Below are 26,076 nucleotides of genomic sequence, written 5' to 3' on the forward strand. Positions count from 1 at the left end.
ACAAAGTTTTAAATATGGATGTTAAAGTTGTTTTTACACTGTGGAAATTTATTTTGATTTGGGGACTCTGCCTTTGGGCTGAGATTAAAAAGCCTTAGGCCCTCAGGGTATTTTTTTGTGTAAGAGGATCTAGGGCCCCACCCCTACACTTCAGCTCTGTGTGTGTGTGTGTGTGTGTGTGTGTGTGTGTGTGCATGCACACGGGTGGGATGGGGGGGTGGGAGAGGCCTCTGAGCCAGGCTAAACTGAAGGGACCGAAAACCTCAAGCCACAGGTGTGCCATGGTGCTGCCCGTGCACACAGCTGGGAGGCGTACCACAACCCTAGGAGACACTGGGTTTTGCTTTGCCCAGCCCCAGCTGAGGGCTTGTGAAGCACAGTGCTCAGCCAGCCCTGGGGGCAGCAAACCTGGGTTTCACCTGGGAGAGCAGGTTAATAAAAGGGGGGATGACTAGAGAGAAGAAGTGACAGTACAGGTGAGGGGAGAAAGCGAAGTTGGAGAAAGAGAGGTTGGAGAATACAGAAGGGGGGGGAGCTGCTACAAGGACACTAAGGAGACTGAGGCTACTTAAAGAGGAGTGAGACTAGAGATGCTGGGGGGGCACACGATACAGAAGGTTGGAGAAGATGGTAAGGGCAGTCAGCACAGAGAGGGCCAGAAGAAAGAGACTTAGGGAGGTTGGGAGAGGCCAGAAGATTAAGAGAACTGGAGACAGTGAAGTGGTTGGAGAAAGCACTACAATACAGAGACACTAAAGACACCAAGTGGTTGGCAACAGAGGTGAGCACACTAAGGGGCTTTTCTGGGGGGTCAATAAAGTGAAAGTTGGAGTGAAGGAGAAAAGGAGGGAAAGTTGGAGAAAGCTGGAACATACCCTAAGGTGGTAAGCTGTTACCACCTTATATTAAAAGCAGACAGGTTGGGGCATCTTGATGGCGCAGTGGTAAAAGCACCGGCTCTGGATTCAGGAGTACCTGAGTTCAATTCCAGCCTCAGACACTTGACACTTAACTAGCTGTGTGACCCTGGGCAAGTCACTTAACCCTCATTGCCCTGCAAAAAAAAAAAAAAAAAAAAAAACAGACAGGTTGCAAAAGTTGCATTTCTTAACCCTTATCATTTACATTGATTTTTATAAATTAATTCTGCCTTGATTATTTAGTTAAGATGCTTCTTAATCTTTTGCTTATCAATTTTGGGAGCAGAGCAATGTAGAGAAAATTTTAAAAGGCCCTGACAGATTAGCTTAGGAAATTAATAGTAGTTGGATAGCCAGCCAGTCAAACATCCACAGATTAGTCCTCCAGTAAGTTTAGGCCCCCCAAATTAGACAAGAAAGTTAAAATATTTTTACATTTGAATGGTGACCATGGCAGGACTTATAGCTCAATTATAATTTTTCTAAACTTGTAATTTTTCATACAGTCATAATTTTCCATAAAAGTCCAATTATATAATTTTTTCACAATAGATTATGTAGTTTTTTTTTTTACAACATGTAACTGGGGGAAAATAAAATCCTAAAAAAATTTTGAAAAATGAAAAAAGATAGTTTTCTTAGTTTAAATTTTATTGATCTTCTTTTTGATTTTCAGAATTTCCAATTTGGTGTTATATTTGTTCTTTATCTAGCTTTTTAAAAATAGTTTTTCAAATTCATTGATCTTCTCTTTATTTTGTAAATGTAAGATAATAGAGCTATATATTTTCCCACTAGGACAGCTTTGGATGCATCCCATAAATTGTGATATTCTGTATCATCATTCACTTTAATGAAATTATTGTATATTTCTATGATTTGTTCTTTGAACCACTCATTCTTTATGATTAGATTATTTAGTTTCCAATTAATTTTAATCACTTTTCCATGACACTTTACTGAATGTTATCTTTATTTCATTATCATCTGAAAATTATGTTTCTAATATTTTTGATTTGCTGCATTTGTTTGTAAGATTTTTATGCCCTTACATATGATCTATTTTTGTAGGTGCTATTTACCACTGCAAAAAAGGTATAGTCCTTTCTATTACAATTTCATTTTCTCCAGAGGTCAATCATATATAACTATTCTTAAATTTTATTTAGCTCATTGATTTTTTTTTGTAGGGCAATGAGGGTTAAATGATTTGCCTAGGGTCACACAGATAGTAATTGTCAATTGTCTGAGGATGGATTTGAACATTGTATTCTGGTTTTTAGTCTATTCTGCTATACTTTTCTGTTTTATAGGTGAGGTTTCCCCATTTATATTCACAGTTATGATAACTGTGCACTTCCCTATATCCTGCTATTTTCCCCAGTTTATTTTCACTTTCTCCTTTCATCATTCCCTTCTTTAAAGTATTTTATTTGCTTCTGATTATCCCCTGCCGCAATCCACCCTCCCTTATATCAACCCTACCCCTGTCTCTCATTCCCCTTATTTTCCTGCTTTCCTGTAGAGTAAGATAGATTTCTATAACCAAGTGAATGTATATGTTATTCCTTTTTTGAGCCAATTTGAAGGAAAGTGATGTTCAAGTGTTGCCCACCACCATTTTCCCTTTGAATGTAAAAGTTCTTTCACACTTCTTTTAAATGAGATAATTTATCCCATTCTACCTTTCCCTTCCTGCTTCTCCAAGTGTATCCCTCTTTCTCACCTCTACATTTCTTTTTCTTTTTTTTTTTTTGGAGACCAACATATTATAATCAACTCAGACCAGTGAACTCCATCTATGTATGCTATTTCTAAATACCTTAATAATGGGAAAAAATGCTCTTAGGAGTTACAAGTATCATCTTCCCATGTAGGTATGTAAAGAATTTAACCATATTGAACCCTTTATATTTTTTAATTTTTTATGCTTCTTTTGAGTTTTGTATTTGAAAGTCAAGCTTTTTTAAGCTCTGGTCTTTTCATCAAGAATACCTGAAAATCCTTTATTTCATTATATGTCCATTTTAACCCTGAGGGATTGTATTAAATTTTGCTGGGTAAGTGATTCATGGTTGTAATCCTAGCTCCTTTGCTATCTGGAATTTTATATTCCAAGGCTTCTTATCTTTTTTTTTTTTTTATGTATGAGGTATTTTATTTTTTCCATTACATGTAAAGATAGTTCTCAACTTTTGTTTATACATGCTTTACAATTTCAGATTTTTCTCCCTCCCACCCCTCCCTCCCCTAGACAGCAGGCAATCTGATATAGGTTATATCTATATATCTCTATACATATACATATATATATATATACACACACACATATATATATACATAATAACATTAATCCTAGTTCTGCATTAATCCCGTTACAAGAGAAAGAATCAGAGCAGTGATGCAAAACCTCAAAATAGAAAGAAAAAAAAAAACCAACAGCACCCAAAACAAAAGAAATAATATGGTTCAATCAGCATCTATACTCCACAGTTCTTTCTTTTTTTTTTCTTGGATTTGGAGATCCTCTTCCATCATGAGTTCCCTGGAACTCTTCTGTACCATTGCATTGGTGAGAAGAATATAGTCCATCACAGTAGGTCAACACTCAATGTTGATGGTACTGTGCACAATGTTCTTCTGGTTCTGCTCATCTCACTCATCATCAGCTCACGTAAGACCCTCCAGGTTTCTCTGAACTCTTCCTGCTCATCATTTCTTACAGCACAATAGTATTCCATTGTATTCATATACCACAACTTGTCCAGCCATTCCCCAATTGATGGGTACCCCCTCAACTTCCAATTCCTTGCTACCACATAAAGAGCAGCTATAAATATTTTTGTACGTGTGGGTCCCTTTCCCCCTTCCATGATTTCTTTGGGCAAAAGACCTAAAAGTGGGATTGCTGGGTCAAAGGGTATGCACAGCTTTATTGCCCTTTGGGCATAATTCCAAATTGCTCTCCAGAATGGTTGGATCAGCTCACAGCTCCACCAACAATGCATTAGTGTTCCAATTTTCCCACAGCCTATCCAACATTTATTATCTTCCTTTTTTGTCATTTTAGCCAATCTGATAGGTGTCAGGTGGTACCTCAGAGTTGTTTTAATTTGCATCTCTCTAATCATTAGAGATTTAGAGCATTTTTTCATATGGGAATAGATAGCTTTGGTTTCTTCATCAGAAAACTGCCTGTTCATATCCTTTGACCATTTCTCAATTGGGGAATGACTTGGATTCTTATAAATTTGATTTAATTCCCTATATATTTTAGAGATGAGGCCTTTATCAGAAGCACTGGCCTCAAAAATTGTTTCCCAACTTTCTGCCTCCCTTCCAATTTTGGATGCATTGCTTCTGTTTGTACAAAAATTTTTTAATTTAATATAAACAAAATCATCCATTTTGCATTTTATAATATACTCTATCTCTTGTTTGGTCAAAAACTGTTTTCCTTTCCAAAGATCTGATAGGTACACTATTCCTTTCTCTCCTAATTTACCTATGGTATCACCTCTTATGTCTAAATCATGTATCCATTTTGACCTTATTTTAGTATAAGGTGTAAGATGTTGGTCTATGCCTAATTGCTGCCATACTATCTTCCAGTTTTCCCAGCAGTTTTTGTCAAATACTGAGTTCCTATCCCAGAAGCTGGAGTCTTTGGGTTTATCAAACACTACATTACTAGTGTCATTTACTACTGCATTTCCTGTGCCTAGCCTATTCCATTGATCTACCACTCTATTTTTTAGCCAGTACCAGATAGTTTTGATGACTGCCGCTTTATAGTTAAGCTCCAGGTTTGGTACCGCTAACACACCTTCCTGTGAATTTTTTTTCATTATTTCCCTGGATATTCTTGATTTTTTGTTTTTCCAGATGAATTTTGTTATTACTTTTCTAGCTCTATAAAATAATTTTTAGGTAGTCTGATTGGTATGGCACTGAATAAGTAAATTAATTTAGGCAGTATTGTCATTTTTACTATATTAGCTCTGCCTATCCATGAGCAATTGATATCTTTCCAATTATTTAGATCTGATTTGATTTGTGTGAAGAATGTTTGGTAGTTGTGTTCATAGAGTTCCTGGGTTTGTCTTGGCAAGTAGACTCCCAAGTATTTTATATTATCTACCGTTACTTTAAATGGAATTTCTCTTTCTATCTCTTGCTGCTGGGCTTTGTTGGTCATGTATAGAAATGCTGATGATTTATGTGGATTTATTTTATATCCTGCTACTTTGCTAAAGTTGTTAATTGTTTCAAGTAATTTTTGAGTTGATTCTCTAGGATTCTTTAAGTATACCATCATATCATCTGCAAAGAGTGATAGTTTTGTTTCCTCCTTGCCTATTCTAATTCCTTTAATTCCTTTCTCTTCTCTGATTGCTAAGATTTCTAGAACAATATTAAATAATAGGGGTGATAATGGACATCCCTGTTTCACCCCTGATCTTATTGGGAAGGCCTCTAATTTATCTCCATGGCATATAATACTTGCTGATGGCTTTAGGTAGATACTGTTTATTATTCTAAGGAAAGTTCCCCCTATTCCTAAACTCTCTAGTGTTTTTATTAGGAATGGGTGCTGTACTTTGTCAAAAGCTTTCTCTGCATCTATTGAGATAATCATATAATTTTGGTTGGTTTTCTTATTGATGTGGTTGATTATGTTAATAGTTTTCCTAATGTTGAACCAGTCCTGCATTCCTGGTATAAATCCCACCTGATCATAGTGTATTATCCTGGTGATCACTTGCTGTAATCTCCTTGCTAATATCTTATTTAAGATTTTAGCATCAATATTCATTAGGGAGATTGGTCTATAATTTTCTTTCTCTGTTTTTGCTTTGCCTGGTTTTGGTATCACCACCATATTTGTGTCATAAAACGAATTTGGTAGAACTCCTTCTTCCCCTATTTTTCCAAATAATTTGTATAATATTGGAAATAATTGTTCTTTAAATGTTTGGTAAAATTCACCCGTAAACCCATCTGGCCCTGGGGATTTTTTCTTAGGGAGTTCATTAATAGCTTGTTCAATTTATTTTTCTAATATGGGTTTATTTAAGGATTTTATTTCCTCTTCAGTTAACCTGGGCAGTTTGTATCTTTGTAAATATTCATCCATTTCATTTAGATTGTCAAATTTATTGGCATACAGTTGGGCAAAATATTTCCTAATTATTGCTTTAATTTCCACTTCATTGGTGGTAACATCACCCTTTTCATTTTTGATACTGGTAATTTGGTTTTCTTCTTTCTTTTTTTTAATCAAATTAACCAACATTGTATCTATTTTATTGGTTTTTTCATAAAACCAGCTCTTAGTTTTATTGATTAATTCTATAGTTTTTTTGCTTTCAATCTTATTAATTTCTCCTTTAATTTTCAAGATCTCTAATTTAGTGTCTAATTGGGGATTTCTAATTTGTTCTTTTTCTAGCTTTTTAAGTTGCATGCCCAATTCATTAATCTCTTCTTTCTCTTTTTTATTCATGTAAGCATTTAGAGCTATAAATTTTCCCCTAAGCACTGCTTTGGCTGCATCCCATAGATTTTGGTATGTTGTCTCATTATTGTCATTCTCTTGGATAAAATTATTGATTGTTTCTATGATTTCTTGTTTGGCCCATTCATTCTTTAGAATGAAATTATTTAGTTTCCAATTGATTTTCATTCTACTTTTCCCTGGCTCTTTCTTACATGTAATTTTTATTGCATCATGATCTGAGAAGGATGCATTTACTATTTCTGCCTTTCTACATTTGACTATGATGTTTTTGTGCCCTAATACATGGTCAATTTTTGAAAATGTGCCATGTACTGCTGAGAAAAAGGTATATTCCTTTCTATCCCCATTCAATTTTCTCCAGACATCTATCATGTCTAACTTTTCTAGTAATCTATTCACCTCTTTCACTTCTTTCTTATTTATTTTTTGGCTAGATTTATCTAATTCTGAGAGGGGGAGATTCAGATCCCCGACTAGTATAGTATTACTATCTAATTCCTCTTGTAACTCATTTAACTTCTCCTCTAAGAACTTGGATGCTATACCACTTGGTGCATACATATTCAATATTGATATTACTTCATTATCTATAGTACCTTTAAGTAAGATGTAATTTCCTTCCTTATCTCTTTTAATGAGATCTATTTTTGCCTGCACTTTGTCTGAGATAAGGATTGCTACCCCTGCCTTTTTTACTTTAGCTGAGGCATAATATATTCTGCTCCAGCCTTTTCCCTTTACTCTGTGTGTATCTCTCTGCTTCAAATGTGTTTCTTGTAAACAGCATATTGTAGGGTTCTGGTTTTTAATCCACTCTGCAATTCGCTTCCATTTTATAGCAGAGTTCATCCCATTCACATTCACAGTTATTATTACTGACTGTCTATTCCCCTCCATTCTATTTACCCCCTTTGTACTTTTCCCCCCTTCTTTCACCCTATTCCTCCTCACCGAGGTTTTACTTCTTACCCCTGCCTCCCCTGATCTGCCCTCCCTTTTTATCACCCCCCTCTCTTTTCTTTACCCTTTTCTCCCTTGCTTTTGTCCTCCCTTCTATCAGTCCCCCCCTTTCCCTTCCCCTTTTGTTTCCCTAAAGAATGAGTTAAGTTTCTTTATCCCAATGAACGTATATGTTATTCCCTCTTTGAGTCAAATCTAATGAGAATAGGGTTGAAACCATGTTCCCCCCTCCTTTCTTTCCCTCTATTGTAATAGGTTTTTTTTCCACCTCTTCATATGATATCATTCATCCCATTCCACCTCCCCTTTCCTCTCCTCCCCATAGACTCCCTTTTTATCCCCTTAATTCTTTTGTATCATCACATCAAAGACAATTTATATTTATACCCTCTATATAAAGTCCTTCTCTCTGCCCAAATACATTTACAGTTCTTAAGAGTTATGAGTATTATCTTCCTGTGTAGAGATATAAACAGGTTAACCTAATAGGGTAACTTTTTTTTCCCCTCTGTTTACCTTTTTAAACTTCTCTTGAGTCTTGTATGTTGAGATCAAATTTTCTATTCAGTTCTGGTCTTTTCACCAGGAAAGATTGAAAGTCCCCAATGTCATTAAATGTCCATCTTTTCCCCTGAAAGAAAATGCACATTTTTGCTGGGTAATAGATTCTCGGCTGCAATCCAAGCTCCTTTGCTTTCCGGAATATCATATTCCAAGCCTTGCGGTCCTTTAATGTTGAAGCTGCCAGGTCCTGAGCAATCCTGACTGTGGCTCCATGATATTTAAATTGCTTCTTTCTGGCTGCTTGGAGTATTTTCTCCTTCACCTGATAATTCTGGAATTTGGCTACAATATTCCTTGGAGTTTTCCTTTTGGAGTTTCTTTCAGGAGGTGATCGGTGGATTCTTTCAATGATGATTTTATCCTCTGATTCTATGATATCAGGGCAGTTCTCCTTAATAATTTCCTGGAATATGGTGTCTAGATTCTTTTTCTGGTCATGGCTTTCAGGCAGTCCAATGATTCTCAAATTGTCTCTCCTCGATCTGTTTTCCAGATCAGTTGTCTTTCCAATGAGGTATTTCACATTTTCTTCTATTTTTTCATTTTTTTTATTCTGCTTGACTGATTCTTGGTGTCTCATGGATTCCTTATCTTCCAACTGTCCCACTTTAATTTTTAAGGCATTGTTTTCTTCAGTGAGATTATGCACCTTTTTTTTTCCATTTGGCTAAGTGAATTTTTTAAGGTATTGTTTTCTTCAGTGAGATTATGCACCTTTTTTTCCATTTGGCCAAGTGAATTTTTTAAGGTATTGTTTTCTTCAGTGAGATTATGCAGCTTTTTTTTCCATTTGGCCAAGTGAATTTTTTAAGGCTTTGTTTTCTTCAGCTTCCTTTTCCATGCTGCTGATTCTTTTTTCATAGTTTTTTTGTTTTGCTTTCATTTCTCTCCCCATTTTTTCTTCTACCTCTTGCAATTGATTTTTAAAATCATTTTTGAGCTCCTCCAGGAAGGCTTTTTGTTCTTGCGACCAATTCACCTTCCCTTGTGAGGCTTCAGATGTAGCCAATTTGAGGCTATTGTCCTCACCTGAGTTTGTGTTGGCTTCTTCCCTATTGATACAGAAGCTCTCAATGGAGAGGGCTCTTTTTTGCTTCTTACTCATTATTGCAGCCTATTTATTTATTCTTTAAGTTGAGGTCTGCTCTGGGGGCACCAGGGTCCCTGTTTTGGGCTTCTTGTGCAGGTGTATAGGTGCTGTGTGACCGGGCTTTTACTCTGAGGCCTTTATGGTGTGTGGAGATCCCCTGCCCTGCACTTCCTGTCTGATTGTGCTTGGCCAGCCAGGCGCCAGACCCTGGCGTCTGATCCCGCCGTTCGTGGCCCTCTCGGCCGGTGCAGGTAGGTTTTTCCACTGTCCTTCTTAGCCACCAGATTTTTGAACCAGGTTCTGGGAGCCTCAGTTGTTCGGCTGTGGTCCGCAGCTCCTGCTGACTTGCCCCGACCCCCTCAGCGCTGGGTTGCTGCCCTGCGCTGGGCCTCCCTTTTGCCCGAGTCAGACCGACCTTTTCCAGAAGTCTTCTAAATTATCTCTGGTTGGAGGACTGTGTCTCTCTGTCTCGTTGCAGGTTCTGTAGTTTCAGAATCTGTCCAGAGGCTTGATTTAATGTTCGTTTTGAGGGAACAGAAGGAGAGCTCAGGCAGCTTGCTGCTTCCTCTCTGCCATCTTGGCTCCGCCCCTCCTTCTTATCTTTTAAAGTAGAAGCTGCCAAAACTTATGTTATCCTGACTGTGGCCCCATGATATTTGAATGTTTTCTTTCTGGCTGCTTGATGTATTTTTTCCTAGACCTGGGAGCTCTGGAGTTTGGTTACAATATCCCTGTGAGTTTTCATTTTTTTTTTTCTTTTTCAAGGGGTAATCAATGTAATCTCTCAATTTATATTTTACTCCTGGTTCTAGAAAACCAGGATATTTTTCCTTGATAATTTCTTGAAAGATGATGTCCAGGCTCCTTTTTAAATCATGAATTTCAGGTAGTCCAATAATTATTAAATTGTCTTTTCTGGGTATATTTTCCAGTTCAGTTATTTTTCCAATGAGATATCTCATTTTCCCCCTAATTTTTTTCATCTTTTGATTTTGTTTAATTGTTTCTTGATATCTCCTGGAATCATTAGCTTCCACTTCTCCAATTCTAATTTTTTAGGATTTTTTTTTTATTGAATAAACTTTTATACCTCATTTTCCATTTTTCCTAAACTACTTTTTAAGTAGTTCTTCTCTTCAGTAAGTTTTTGTACCTCTTTTCTATTATTCTATTTGTGTGTCTTTATGTGTGTGCAACAGTTTTTCAAGAAGATAGAAAAGATATCTGGAAGAATACAGAAGGACTTTGGCAAAGATTTGCTTCTCTTGCCTCACTTTAGAAATGAGTCTCATCAGCCGGCTGAGTAGGGAATAGCAACTTATATGCTGTTAGGACATCCAGCAATTCTTAGGGACTTAAATAAACAGATATACTCTTTTGTTCTAGGAGCCCAAAAGAAGAAATGACAAGAGGAGTGAAGTGGTGAACACTTCTTGTGGACACTGCTTAATAATGCAAGAAAAATTTATTTGATAATGCTCATAAATATACAGACAATTTTTCTGCTCTAATATGTCTCCAACGTTCTTTACTCATGCTTGCCAGGTTAGCCACACATAGCCATTACTTAGCTCCATCCTGAATCTTTCTCAGCTCCATACATCTCCTCCATTTTTCTTATCTGTTTCTCTAGTCCCTAGATTCTCTGTAGAAACCCCTTCAAAATCAAGAAGTTGGAAAAATGAGTAATGACACCCTGCCTGTGAGCAGACTTTTTTATCCAACAAAAATCCATGGTAATGATGCTAAGGGGAAATCTGTTTTAATACAATTGCTATGTGTCTGTATGTATACATACATATACATATACTATTAAACATACATAAATACATTATCCACATATATTATATATTTAACACATATTAACACATAAGCATATGTGTATATATGAATTTTGTGATATCACAAGACACTAGAGATATTTGTTTTTGCTTTCCTTAGTGTTATTAATTTACGTCTTTTCTGTCTTCTACTTCAATAAACCTTTCTTTTGTAAAAGTATGCCTAGTAGATAAGAAAAATAGTTCAGGAAAAAAAAAAACCTGATGCAGCATCCATATCTGATAGTGTTTGCATTTTGCACCTGTAGACCTCCATCTATCTATGAAAATGATACTCAGTATAAGATCAGGATTGTTCATTGCCAATCACCTGTTTCATAACTGATTTTTATCAAATTCTATCAAAACTTCTATAGGAATGTATCTTGTTCTTTAATAATGTTGGATACTTCTTCCAGTGATACTTTCATGTGTTCTAGAAGACTTATAGATGCTTTGGTTTGGGTTTTTTTTTAATTTTATTTGAAGGATTGTCATAATACAAGTAGTATCAATGTGGTATGTGTGGAGAGAAAGCTTGGTGCAAATTGTTCTTTGAGGGTGGGTTTGATATTTTTCAATAATAAAAATATTTTATATTATTATATAGATAATATAACCTTTAATATAACCTCATTAACTTTTCACTCATGGATGGAACTTCATGACTGGAAGAACCAAAATGTTGTGGTGGTGGTGATGTATGCCATGGTTCCATGGCACAGATCCCAAACATTTGATTCTAATGTACTATGGGGCATGTGAATAAACATCTTTTAAAATCTCATCTGTATGATTTATCTTTTAAATCTGAATATAGTTTTATGTAATTTTTTAAAAAATCATAACCTCATAAGTCATTCTTTGGGTAAATATGCAATATTCTGGCATGCATTCTTTATACATATCAAGCATTTACCAAGTCAATTGTGTGTTTGCATAACATAGTATTCTATTTTCCTCTTTCCTTATTCTTGTTCAGAAATATTCTTAGAGATTGTCAGTGGTCTCTAAAATTGTTACCTGTTCAATTATCTAATATTAATATTCATTTAACAAAATTGACAGAGTCTTGCTTGCTAACACCCAAATAGTCAGTATACCATGCACAATTCCTGTCCTCAAATGACTTTCAATCTAGATGATTTTTCTTGGGTGGGGGAGGCATAAAGGGAAGGAAGAGGAAGGAAAAAGGGAGAGAAAGGAGTGGAGGAATGAAAGAAGAGTAGGAGGAAATAAAGAGAGAGACAGAGACAGACAGACAGACAGACACACACACACACACACACAGAAAGAGAGAGGTTTATTTTAAACTCTATGTTTTCTATCCCCATACCAATGTAAAGACAGCAGCCTGGGTATAGCTTCAAGGATACAGAATGGAGGTAAACAATATAACTCTATAACTACTGTTGTAAATTAAAACTCTAGCATTAGATGTATGATTCTGGCAAAAGAACATGAAAAAATTTGAAAGGCATTTACTCATCAGAGTAAAATATCAATTCATAGGTGTAACTTGATAGCATAGGAAACCCTTAAATTGAAGTCTTTATTTTTCTCAATTTTATTCTTATTCAGCAGGAATTTGACTCAGTTTTTCCCCAAACCCTTTTTTTCATACTGAATACTTTTTTTTTAACTTCCATATAATGTTCCACAAGGTATCATGAAAGCTATGCAAATTACTCTATAGCTTTACCTAGCACTACCAGAGATCCAGGATAGAGCTGACTTTGTCCTATATTTCTACAGAGACACTGAGATTACTGTCCTCCTTATAGAAGCCAGTACAAGTGAAAAGTGCCAAATGAATGAAAAGGACCATAAATTCTCCCAAGAGTTGATAGGAGATATAAATCTGTACTAGAGGACTCTGACAGTAACATATTGCTGGGTACAGAGCAGGCATTTAATACCTTTGATGGACTTTTACAACACAGTACTACCAAATATTTTTCCTAATTGCTATCATAGAAAAACCTGTGTTTTCAGAATATATTTTATTCTACTTGTTTTTTGTGGAAAAAACAATAAAAAGTTAGAGAAGAAATAAGGTGAAAGATTAAATTTTAATCTCCCCCAAGATGGTGGAGGAAAGGCAGTGAGCTCTCGAACTCATCACACGATTGCTCCAAAAAAATCCAAATAATGCCATAGGACAATTCCTGGAGCAGCAAAATCCACAGAAGAATGTGCTGAAATCATATTCGAACCAAGGACTGCTTGGAAGGTCAGAAGGATGGAGCTGCTGTACTGAGACTGGAGTGGAGCCCAACCCCACAGTTACCCTGACACAGATCCCGCCCCAGGAAGGCCTCACCAGAGAAAGAAATCCCCAAACCCTCTGAATCAGCTACAGTGCCAGTGTTATCTGGAACTAAGCTCACAGTCTGGTAAAAGGGCTGAGCCCTTGGCAGGGGAGAGACTACAGGGGTCTCTGCTGGTGCTGAGGCAGAAGTTGGGTTTTTAACCCATGCCGGAATCCCAGAAGTAGGTTTTTGAGTAGGAGTGGCCCAGGTGGGGGAGGGACACAGGCTTGTCAGAGCTGAAGACCACAACAAACAAAGCTGATTGATTTTAGCAAGTTGGTCTGGGGTCATCTATGGACTAGGCAACAGGCCAGGTGAGTGAAGAAACTGCTCCTCCTTAAATCATACAACCTGGGATCTTCTGAAGCTTGGGATAGTGCAGCCTAGAAACACTGTCCCACTTTAAGGAGCTAGAAATCAAGTAAAAGAAAGGCAAGATGAGCAGACAGAGAAATGTGAGGAGTATAAAAAAGTTTCTTTAGTGACAAGGAAGATCAAGGCACAACCTCAGAGGAAGATATCAACATCAGGGCCCCTATATATCTAAAACTTCCAAGAAAAATATGAATTGGTCCCAGGCCATAAAGGTGCTCAAAAAGGACTTTGAAAATAAAGTTAGAGAGTTAGAGGAAAAAATGGAAAGAGAAATGCAGGAAAGACATGAGAAAATAATCAACAGCACGAAAAGCCAAATTGGCTAAATGGAACAGGAGGTACAAAAGCTCTATGATGAAAATAATTTCCTAAGAATTAGGATTGAAAAATGGAAGCTAGTGACTTCATGAAAAACCAAGAAACAATAAAGTAAATCCAAATGAATAAAAAAATAGAGGGCATTGTGAAATATTTTATTAGAAAAACTCCTGACCTGGAAAATATGTCCAGGACAGATAATTTGAAAATTATTGGTCTACATGAAAACCATGATCAAGGAAAAAGCTTAGACACCATCTTCCAAAATATTCTCAGGGAAAATTGCCCTGAAATCCTAGAAGCAGAAGGTAAAATAGAAATTGAAAGAATCCACTGATCACCTCCTGAAAGAGATCCCAAAAGGAAAACTCCTAGGAATATTATAGTCAAATTCCAGACCTCTCAAGTCAAGGAGAAAATATTGTAATCTGCCAAAAAGAAAGAATACAAGTACTGCAGAGCCCCACTCAGGATAGCACAAGATCTATCAGCTTCTACATTAAAGGACCAGAGGGCATGGAATATGATATTCCAGAGCACAAAGGAATTGGGATTACAACTACCCTACCCAGCAAAACTTCCAAAATCTTTCAGAGGAAAAAATGGGACTTCAATGTAAAAGAGAACCTTCAGGTATTTGTGATGAAAAGACCTGAACTGAATGGCAAATTTGATTTTCAAATACAAGACACTAGAGAACTATAAAAAATTTGGAGGACATACCTGGCATCATACAATGGGTGTCTGGTGTCTTGTGTCTGAGGCTGGGTTTTGGCTGGGATCCCCCTGGGTGCAGAGTTGATACTTTGTCTGCTGTGTCATATAACTTCCCCATGATGACATCTTTAGGGCAAAATTGAGGGATGAGGGGAATGTACTGGGGGAGTGGGAAGGGCAGAGGTAGCATGGGGTGAAATCCCACATGAAAGAAACAGAAAGGGGTTATGGAGTGGGGGAAGAGATGGGGGAGGAGCAGGACAGTAAATGTACTTTACAGTCATCAGAATAGGCTCAATGACCCTAATATCATCAGAGTTGCCTCAAAGAGTGATTAACATACATATCCATTTGGTTGGACTAATCCATTTAATCTGGGCAGTAAATGAGCCTAACATTCATCAAAATTGGCTGAAAGGCCTCAATCTCATCAGATTTTTTTTTTAGTGAGGCAATTGGGGTTAAGTGACTTGCCCAGGGTCACACAGCTAGTAAGTGTTAAGTGTCTGAGGCCGGATTTGAACCCAGGTACTCCTGACTCCAGGGCTGGTGCTCTATCCACTGTGCCACCTAGCTGCCCAATCTCATCAGATTTTGCTCAAAGAAGGAATAACATACACTCAGTTATTTGGAGTAATCTCTCTAACCCTGCAGGAAAATAGGAGGGGAAGGGTATAAAAAGAGGGGGCAAAAGAAGAAAGGGCAGAGTGGGGGAGGGGACAGACAGAAGCAAATTCCTTTTGAAGAGGGATAGGGTGAAAGAAGATAAATGATACAGTAAATATCATGGGGAAGGGAATAGGACAGAGGGACACAGTTAACAATAGTAATTGTGAAGAAAGAGAAAAGGGGGGGAAATTGTACAAAAAAAAAATTTATAGCAACTCTTTATGGTGGCTAAGAATTGGGAAACAAGGGAATGTCCATCAATTGAGGAATGACTGAAGAACCTGTGGTATATGATTTTAGTGGAATGCTATTGTGCTATAGGAAATGACAAACAGGATGATACCAGAAAAACCTGAAAAGACTCATATGAACTGATGTATATTGAAGTGTGATCAGAATTGGGAGGACATTGTGTATAGTGACAGCAATTAGCAATTGTGAATGACTTAACTACTCTCAGCAATTCAAATCCAAGACAATCACAAGGGTCTAATGATGAAGCATACTGTCCACTCCCATAGAAAGAACTGGAAAAAAAACATTTGGATTGTACATATATAACCTATATCAGCTTGGTTGATGTCTTGTGGATGGGGGAGGAAAGGAAGGGAGGGAGAAAAATTTGGAACTCTAAATCTTATGAAAATGAATGTTGAAATCTACCCTTACATGTACCTGGAAAAAATAAAATAAATGGTTGTTGCTTTAAAAATAAAGGAAAAAAAAAGAAATTAGTGTAGTTTTCTTTTCTATCACATTAATATGTACCATATACTTAGCTACGTGGAAATTAATTCAATGGTTTATCCTGATATTTTTAGTGATTTTATTAATGTGTGGGACCTTCTCTACCAAGGCATACTTCCAAATGTATATAATGTCTCATTCTATATGATTTTGATCCATGTTTCTTCATAAACAATGATAACAAAAGAGACAGTTCATCAAGAATCAACCATTACTAGACTAAGGAAAATTGGGCTTTAATTCCTGCCTCTAATACTTGATTATTGTGTGACCATGGGAAACCCCTTTAATGTCTCAGTGATTCAGGCAACTTTCTAAAACTGTTAAGTTTTTGATAAGGTACTTATTTGCATCAGATAAAGGAATGTCCATAGTGGGATTCCCCACAAAATTAAAACATTTGTCCATGACATCCTCTATCCTCCCCCCAAAAAATTACTCAAATGAGATTTGGGCAAATTAATATTCAATCTAGGAGAATACTTAATATTTGGCCAAGAATTTAATCAATTGCTACAGGAAGGGAATAATGAACTGTGAAGAATGGAGCTTTTACTTTTTTTTAGTTGTTAGATAAAAAAGAATGGAACTTATTAGAACAGATCCTTAGCATGTGTACACACACACACACACACACACACACACACACACACACACACACACGTGTTTTGCAGAAGATATGTGCTCAGCATTCATTCTATCAGAGGCCCACAATTTCTTAGCACTTGAGTGTTTTCCATAGTTAGGCAATTGAGTGGTGAAAAGTAATATAGGCATTAATGGGCTCTTGGTTCTATAACTGCACAGCATAAAAGGGGTACTGTATGAGCCAACAAAGGATGTTCCCTTGAAACATAGCCCCCAGAAAAAGAAGTGGGGAGGAGTGCAACTGAATGAGATTTCCAGAAAGTGCAATGTGATAGGCAAAGTACTGTATATTATATTTCAAGGAAAGGACCATTTCCAGTGAGAGATTTTAACATCTATATAGGTCTCTTATTGAGACCTTCCGGCTCTGGGATGTTTAAGTTGGTAAATTGTTGAGCTCAGTAAAACTGTGGTCAGGAGTGTTGAAATATTTATCCCTGAAATGGTTCAGCTTGTAAGCAATGAGAATGGATTGATGATTCCTGAAATGTGTATTAGATCAGCGTAGGGCTTACACATGCATCATTTATTGCTGTTGGATTTTTGACACTGCCCATACTCTGTGGAAGACAGAAAGAACTCAGGGAGGGGAAATTGCCAAAGTAGTATTTCAGTATTTCTATTATTCTGTCTGTTCCTAAAGGACAATGGACAAAGGTCCAAGTAGAAACCCCCCCCCCTTCTCTCTCTCTCTCTTTCTTCCACCTTTCCCTTTTTTAGTTGAGAAGTATAGTTCTCAGAGAATAATATTCTGGTTATGCCTCTTAAATTTGGGGTTTATTTCTATGAATCTTCATAGGCACCTTTACTTATGGTATGAAACAACATGGAAACTCAACTGGAATTAACAAAGTCTAGGTTCCAGTCTCCCTTCTTATACACACTGGCTATGTGATCCTGGGCAACTCACTTAATATCTAAGTACCTCACACAACTTTAAAAATGTCCATTCTCTCACTCACTCTCACTCTTCCTCTCTCTGTCTCTCTCTCATATGTATATATGTACACATATATACATATGTATACATATATATATACATAAATATGCACATATATAAAATATCACTTATCTTTTACAAAATATCCCTCCTGTATTCTCACTCCAAGAAGAAATATTCTATAATAATTATGCTACATTCAATCAGAAATACATTTTAAAAAGTCACATTAACATTATTCATGTTCTATTATATTTTATTGAGTTTGTTAAAGGCTTTCCAATTATATTTTATTCTAGTTTTGGCTGAGGTAAGCAGGCTACTTATTTGACACTTCTGCTTTGTAATAAAAAAACTAAGCTTTAGAATAGGCATAAACAGTCAATTAAAATTAACTAATATATTTTTTAAAAAGCTGAGCAGGAGGAGTTCAGAGAAACCTGGAAGGGCTTGCCTGAACTGATGATGAATGAGATGAGCAGAACCAGGAGAAGATTATACACAGTATCATCAACATTATGGGTTGATCAACTGTGATATACTAGATTCTTCTCAACAATCCAATGGTACAAGATAGTTCCAAAGGACTCATGATGGAAAAGGCTCTCCAAATCCAGAAAAAAAAAAGAAACAAAAGGAACTGTGGAATATGGATGCTGATTGGACCATACTATTTCTTTTGGTTTTGGTGCTGCTGTTTTGTTTTTTTTTTTTGAGGTGTTTCTCTTTTGCTCTGATTCTTTTCTTATAACATGACTAATGCAGAAATATGTTTAATGTTATTATATATATATATATAAACCTATATCAGATTATTTAAAAAAATAAATGTTATGATTACCCAGGAAAAAAGATTAAAAAAAAACGATGACATTTTATGCAGTGTTGCCCATCCATAGCTTCTCCATCTCTGTAAAGAAGCAGTAGGAAATATCTTTTTTGAGACTAAGCTTAGTTACTAAAATTTTACAGCAATGGACTTTTATTATTTCTTTATATGATTTTTGTCACATCTTAAGTTTGTCTTCCCATGTTTCTATGTATCTATCATATTCATAGTTTCTTATAATATGGTAGTAATACCTGATATTTTATGGGCTACAACTTGCCTAGATATTCCCCAATTGATCAGCATATACTTGGTTTCCAGTTTTTAGTACTACTACAAAAATGTGGCGCTATAATTTGTTGTTTTCTATTATGTCTTTTTCTTTTTGTCATTAACCTTCTTGGGATAGATGCTCAATAAGGGGCTTTCTCAATCAAAAAGAGTGGACATATTAGTCACTTTCCTTGCAAAAAAAAATAGCCAAACTCTTTTCCAAAATTTTTGGACCAATACAAATTTCCATCAATAGTACATTACTGTAACTTTTTTTTAATGTCCCCTCCAACACTTTTCCCCCTCTTTTGTCATCTTTCCCAATTTATGGGGTGTGAGGCAAAACCTCAGAGATCTTTTGGTTTGTATTCCTTATGTTATTAGTGGTTTAGGGAATTAGTGGTTTAGAGAATTTTAGTAGTTTGTTGAACTATTTACTCATATTATTTTGCCACTTATCAAGTCAGGAATGCCCTTTTGATCTTACATATTTCTGCCACTTATGTGCCCATATGAATATATTTATGTATTTATAAACACATATATTCCTGTCTGCCTATCTATCTATCTCTATCAGACCTTTGTCAGAAATGCAATGTAATTGACTTTTTTTTGCAGTGAACATCTTCCCTTTTGCTTTGCATTAATTTTGTTTATGCAAAAGATTTTCAGTTTCATGTAATTAAAATATTGGATTATGTTATAATTACTCCTGTGTTTGCTTGAGAATTTATCTTTCTAACCAAAAATATAAAAATTACCTTATCTATTTCTCCTATACTTTTAAATACTACCAATATTCAGGTACTGACAGACAAGTCAAAGATACTTATACTTACATCTTGGGTAGAAACTTTGGAAGGACAAAGAGCTGTGCCTATATTTGATAGAGATAGAAAAGTAGGTTGTATAGGTTTCAGGAAATAATATAGAACCTTTAATGAGCACATAATTCTCCCTGAAGTAAAATTCAACCTATCTATCTATCTATCTATCTATCATCTATCATCTATCCATCTATCTCTATATCATATCTGCTAATGTTTCATGGATCTGAGTCATGAAATAGTATGGTGTCTGGAGACTTAAAGGCAAAGACCACAGAAAAGCCAATAGAGAAGTGCTGGGTGTGATCAGGCTATATTATAGTATAAACCAAGAGTTGCACAAGAAAAGTAGCATAGACGTGCCTTTTGAGACATGATGACTATAAAAAAATAGGTGACCATAAGGGGAAAAAAGTGATGGAGAGGACCTTTTGTCCAGGATTTATTGGGAGGAAAACATAAACAGGCATGGATAAATGGTGATTGATATCAATAGAGTCCCCTCATCAACAATATGACAGATCCAAAAGATATGAACAGTTTTCAAAGAAATCAAAGCTATCTATAGTCATATGAAAATGCTCTAGATCATTATTTATCAGAGAAATTCAAATTAAAACAACTCTGAAGTGCTACTTCATACCTATCACTTGTGAATATAACAAAAAAGGAAAATATTGGATGTTGAAGGGGATGTGGGAAAACTGGAACACTAATTTACTGTTGGTGAAATTGTGAATAGCGCCAACCATTCTGGAGAGCAATTTGGAACTATGCACAAAGGTCAATAGAATTGTGCATACACTTTGATCCAGCAATACCATTGCTAGGAGTATATCCCAAAGCTATCAGCAAAAAGAGAAAAAGGCCTATTTGTACAAAAATATTTATAACAGCTCTTTTTGTGGTGGCTATGAATTTGAAATCAAGGGAATGTCCATCAGTTGGGGGATGGCTAAACATGCTGTGGTATATGATTATGATGGAATTTTATTGTATTATAATAAACAACATGCAGAATGATTTCAGAAAGTCCTAGAAAGACTTGTATGAACTATACATCAGTATAGTTAAGTGAGCAGAACCAAGAGAACATCGTGCACAGTGACACATTGTTTGATGAAGAACTGTGAATGACAACTTTTCTCAGCAATACAATGATCCAGGAAAATCCCAAAATAATAATGATGAAGTATACTATCCTACTCCAGAGAAAGAACTGATATTGATTGAACACAAACTGAAGCTTGTTATTTTTCATTTTCTTGTTTTTCCTTTTATCCAAGTTTTCTTATAGAAAATGAATTATATAGTGATGTTTTACATAATTGCATGTGTATAACCTTTATCTGATTGCTTATGACCTTGCGGAGGGGAAAAGGAAGAGAGGGTAGGATAAAATTTGGAACTCAGAACTGTAAATAAATATGTTTATTGTCAAAAACAATATAATGTATCTATAGAAATATCAAAGTGCAAAGAGATCGTGTATTCTTGGTTTTAGGGCAGGTTGAGCTTTAGAAATCATCCGGTTCACCTTTCTCATTTTACAAATAAGAAAACATATATGATAAATAAGAAATTTAGTTGATAATCCTGTTATATTTGAAAGGAATAGCTAGTTGTACATAGTAGATTTGCAGTTTCGCATGCAATCATCTTTTTTATTGTGATATGAAATGGAAATGCTTATTTTATTCCATGAATGAAAATAAAATTTAAGAAAAATAAAAGAAAACTTATCAGGAACCCAGAGATATTAAGTGACTTGCCCAACATTGCACAAGTTAAGAGCCAAAGGCTAGATTTAAAACTAGATATTCAACTAAATATGGTAGGCTGGACAGGATGCATCCTTCATTCACTTTTTTTTTTCTTGGATAAATAGGTAGATTGAATTTATGAGCAACCTAAAATATTCTAGGACTTGATGCAATCAATACTCCATCAGTAAAGCAGTCAGGAACAGCTGACACACCTCAGCATCTATAAGAAGTCTCTCTACTTTGGTCTTTTCACAGTACATATACTTTAATAGTATTAATTACTTTTGGTTATATATAGTTTCCTGTTTTACATTTAGATTGATGAAAGGGTTTTCAAACAATGTTTTCTCCGCTGTTACATTTTTTCAATAAAATATGTATGGTTTTGAGAGATGCATGGGAGACATTTTGAAGGAGGATGGTTTTTAGATGGTGTTTTTCTCTAACAAATGCATTGTATACTCTATAAGCAATAAACACAATAGAATTTGTCATATTCTATGTTGTATAGTTAATCGTGTGACTATAACCATATTGTATAGGAGAATGGGTTTAAGATGACATTTTTTCTAGCATAATAGAGAATATTTATGGTCTATAAGCAAAAAGCATTATAGAATCTGTAATATTCAACACTCTACAGTTAATTGTGTTTCTGCAACCATCTTATATATTATAGAATAGGATCTGCAAAAGCTTTCCTATTTATTATATCATCATCAAGGATTTATATAATGGTATTTTCTCTATACATTTTTACTTATATGGGAATATATATATCCCAGTAATGGTTAATATTCTGTTAATATATATTTAAAATAAAGTCTATTACATTTTTTTACCTGAGTCTTTGGTATTTTCCACTCTTTCAGATATAAAAGTCAATCCCTCAACATAGTACCCAACTTGAACCTTCTCTCTGTATCCTCATTCTAATCCAGATGATTCTTCCTCCTTTGCTTTCTACTCACCATTTCTATTTCCTCAAGTAAGACATCAAAGACTGTTATTTTAGATTATAACTAAGGAAGCTAAGATATAATTGATCAGCAAAAAAGATTACAAAATTTTTTATAGATTTTTTCAGTTTATAAAATCTTTGTTATTCCAGTTTTATCAATAATCAGCTTAAAGGTTATTTTGCTTATATAGACCAACATTTATTTGCTTATATAACCAACATTTCTGCAAATGTTTTTCCTTCTTTACTGTTTCTTGATCATTCATGGGGTGACATTGCTTATAATTTTTCATCACCATGCTCAATAAAACATTTAGACTACATCTTGGTTTTACTTTTAGCTGCCATTTCTTTCTGCATGGCAAGTATATAAAATGTTAGCTGTGCGATTTTTTATAGGCTCTTTTAATCATTATAGCTTTGTACTGTTTAAACTTAAGAAATGGTCATGATCATTGCTATCTCTTCCTCTATGTATTTTTTATTGGTGTCAACATCTTTCTCATATAGTTCAGTGTAGAGATTCCTTAATTCCATACCACCTGACAAAGAATTAAAAATTAAAGAGATGTCCATCAATTGGGGAATGGCTAAACAAGTTATGGAATGTGATTGTGATTGAATACTTTTGGGCTATAAGAATTCTTCATTTCAGGAAAACCTGGGAAGAATTACACAAACTGATACAAAGTGAAATGAGCAGAACTAGAACACTGTACACACTAACAGTGATATTGTATGATGACCACCTGTGAATGATTGAGAGATTCTCAGCAATAAAATGATCCAAGACAAGAGATAATGAAAAAATGTTATCCTTCTTTATAGAAAGAATTTAATTCTCTGAGTGAAAGTTGAAGCCTAATATATTCACTTTATTTTTCTTCCTTTTTTTGCAACAGGGCTAATCTGTTTTGCATGATTTCACATGTATAATTGATATCACATTATTTACCTTCTAAATTGGTGTGCAAGGAAGGAGGGATGGAGACAATTCAGGAATCAAAAATTGTTAAAATTCATGTTAGAAACAAATAAGTAGCACTTTTCCCTGATTTTAACCCCTTCTTGTAGTTGATATTTCCCCTAACAAGTTTCTTGTTTGACTCTACACAGACAACTGATTCAGAAATTATATGTATGTATACACATACATATATATTAGCCAGCCATTTCCTGTCTAGAAAAATAATAATTTTGATTTTACAAAGACTTCCCATCTGGTATGGTATTGCAATTGATTAACCTCTTAGCTAAATATTAAGTATTCTGCTACATTGAATAGTAATTTGTCAAAAGTCTATTTTGGTAATTTGGGATGAGAAAGGAAATGTTATGGGAAAATATTTTAATTTTGTGGGGAATTGCCAGTGTGGAAACTACTTTATTTGATGCTGGATTTGAATACAGGTTTTTCTGATTATAGGCCCCACACTTTATCCACTGCATAGTTTTATTTAAGAGATTTTTAGGTAGCCTAAGTAATGGTTTAGCTCAGGTAACTTTTATTTCCTAAAACCATTGTAGATTCCCCCTGTTGCTAGTGATGTTTTACTTCTTAATTTTCCTGTTACTGTATTTATGTGAGTATTTATTCACCACCACCAGCTCTGAACAGCAGAATGTAAACTCTTTGAGGGCTTTTATCTTAATATCCCCAACATATATCCCTGTATGCTGTGTGTACTATGCACTTGTAAATGTTTGTGGAACTGAATAGAATGATATAACACTTACTCTGTGTATTATTAGTTTGAGGGTTAAATGAGATACTGTATGCATTACATGTATAAATGTATGCTTTACAAATATAAATGCAAGTTTAAAATATCATATGAGCACTATAGAATTATAATATATTAAAGATGTAAGGCTCATTAGAATACCAAAAGTCAGTAGTGGGAGAGTCCTTAGAACACAGAATGTCAGAGCTACAAGAGTTCTGCAAACTGAAAAATGGATTCCCATGGACAACCTAAACTCAAAATGTCCAAAACTAAACTGAATATCTGCCCCCAAGCCCTACCCTCTTCTTAACTTTCCAATTAATCTTGAGAGTTCTGCCATCCTCTCAGTCTATCAGGATCATAACTCAGGTTCATCCTTGAAGCCTCACTCCTTCTCCCTCTCCCCCTTTTTCTTTCTTTCTTTCTTTTTTTTTTTGGTAGGGCAATGAGGCTTAAGTGACTTGTCCAGGGTCACACAACTAGTAAGTATCAAGTGTTTTGAGGCCAGATTTGAACTCAGGTCCTCCTGAATCCAGGGCCAATGCTTTATCCACTGTGCCACCTAGCTGTCCCCTTCTCCCTCTCTCTCTTGACATATTCATACTGTTGCCAAGACTTGTCAATTCTGCCTTCATAACATCTTTCATAAACCTTCCTAACATTTATTCTCCTCTGGCATTGTCATCACCTTGATGTAGGAGACCTGAATCATTTTATATCTAAACTATTCTAATAGCCTGCTGTTTGGTCTCCCTGCCTCAGGTCTTTCCTTACACTAGTTCATCCTGCACTAATGGAAGTGATTTTCCTAAAGTACCAGTCTGTTTATCCCAACTCCCTTACCTAATTTATGCATTCTTGTAATTTCTCATAGTGACCTATTACCTATAGGTCCAATATAAATTCTGTTTGTAAAGCCATTCCTAATATTGCTCCCTTCCTACTTTTTCAATCTTCTTTTACATAATTTCCATCCGTGCCTTAATGATGCTGGCCTCTTTGATATTCCTGACACAGTATACCCCATCTCCTAACATGTCAGGTATTTTGTTTGTTTGTTTGCTTTTGCAGGGCAATGAGGGTTAAGTGACTTGCCCAGGGTCACACAGCTAGTAAGTATCAAATGTCTGAGGCCAGATTTGAACTCAGGTCTTCCTGAATCCAGGGCTGGTGTTTTATGCACTGTACCAGCTAGCTGCCCCCCCCCCAACAGGTCAGTTTTATTGATTACTGTCCATACTTGCAATGTTCTTCTTCCTCTTTTATGGCTTCCTTCAGATCCCATCTAAAATACCACTTTCAACAAGAAGACTTTCCTAGTTTCTCTTAATAATAGTGCCTTCCCTCTGAGATTACTTACAGATTGTCTTGTATGTACCTAATTTGTACATAATTATTTGCATGTTATTTCTCTCACCAGATACAAGCTCATTAAGAATAAATTTTTCGGGGCAGCTAGGTGGCTCAGTGGATAAAGCACTAGCCCTGGATTCAGGACTACCTGAGTTCAAATCCGGCCTCAGACATTTGACACTTACTACCTGTGTGACCCTGGGCAAGTCACTTAACCCTCATTGTCCAGCAAATAAATAAATAAATTATTTCCTCCCCTTTTTTTGTATCCCCACTGCTCAGTCAGTTAATAAACATTTATTAAGCACTTTCTATGCACCAGGTAATATGCCAATTTATTGTTGTTGTGTCATTTTTGTTGTTTCTGATTCTTCATGACCCCATTTGGGATTTTTTGTTGGCAAAATACTGGAGTAGTTTACCAGATACTTCTACAGCTCATTTTATAGATGAAGAAATTGAGGAAAAGATGGTTAAGTGACTTTCCTAGGGTGACATAGCTAGTAAGTATATTAGAGTGGATTTGAACTCATGAAGATGAACTTTCCTGATGCCAAGGTCAGTGCCACCTAGCTATCTACTATGCCTATAGTAGGTGATTATTAAATGCTTGCTGAATTGATTTATTCTACTGTAGTAGTCTATTAACATTTGGAATATTTTGTAAATACAGAAAAATTCTGCCCCTCAGTATATCAATATCCTCAGAACATAACCTTAGTGAGGACAAAACTTCTAG

This window comes from Dromiciops gliroides, chromosome 2 (genome assembly GCF_019393635.1).
Source record: "Dromiciops gliroides isolate mDroGli1 chromosome 2, mDroGli1.pri, whole genome shotgun sequence".
Lineage (NCBI taxonomy): Eukaryota > Metazoa > Chordata > Mammalia > Microbiotheria > Microbiotheriidae > Dromiciops > Dromiciops gliroides.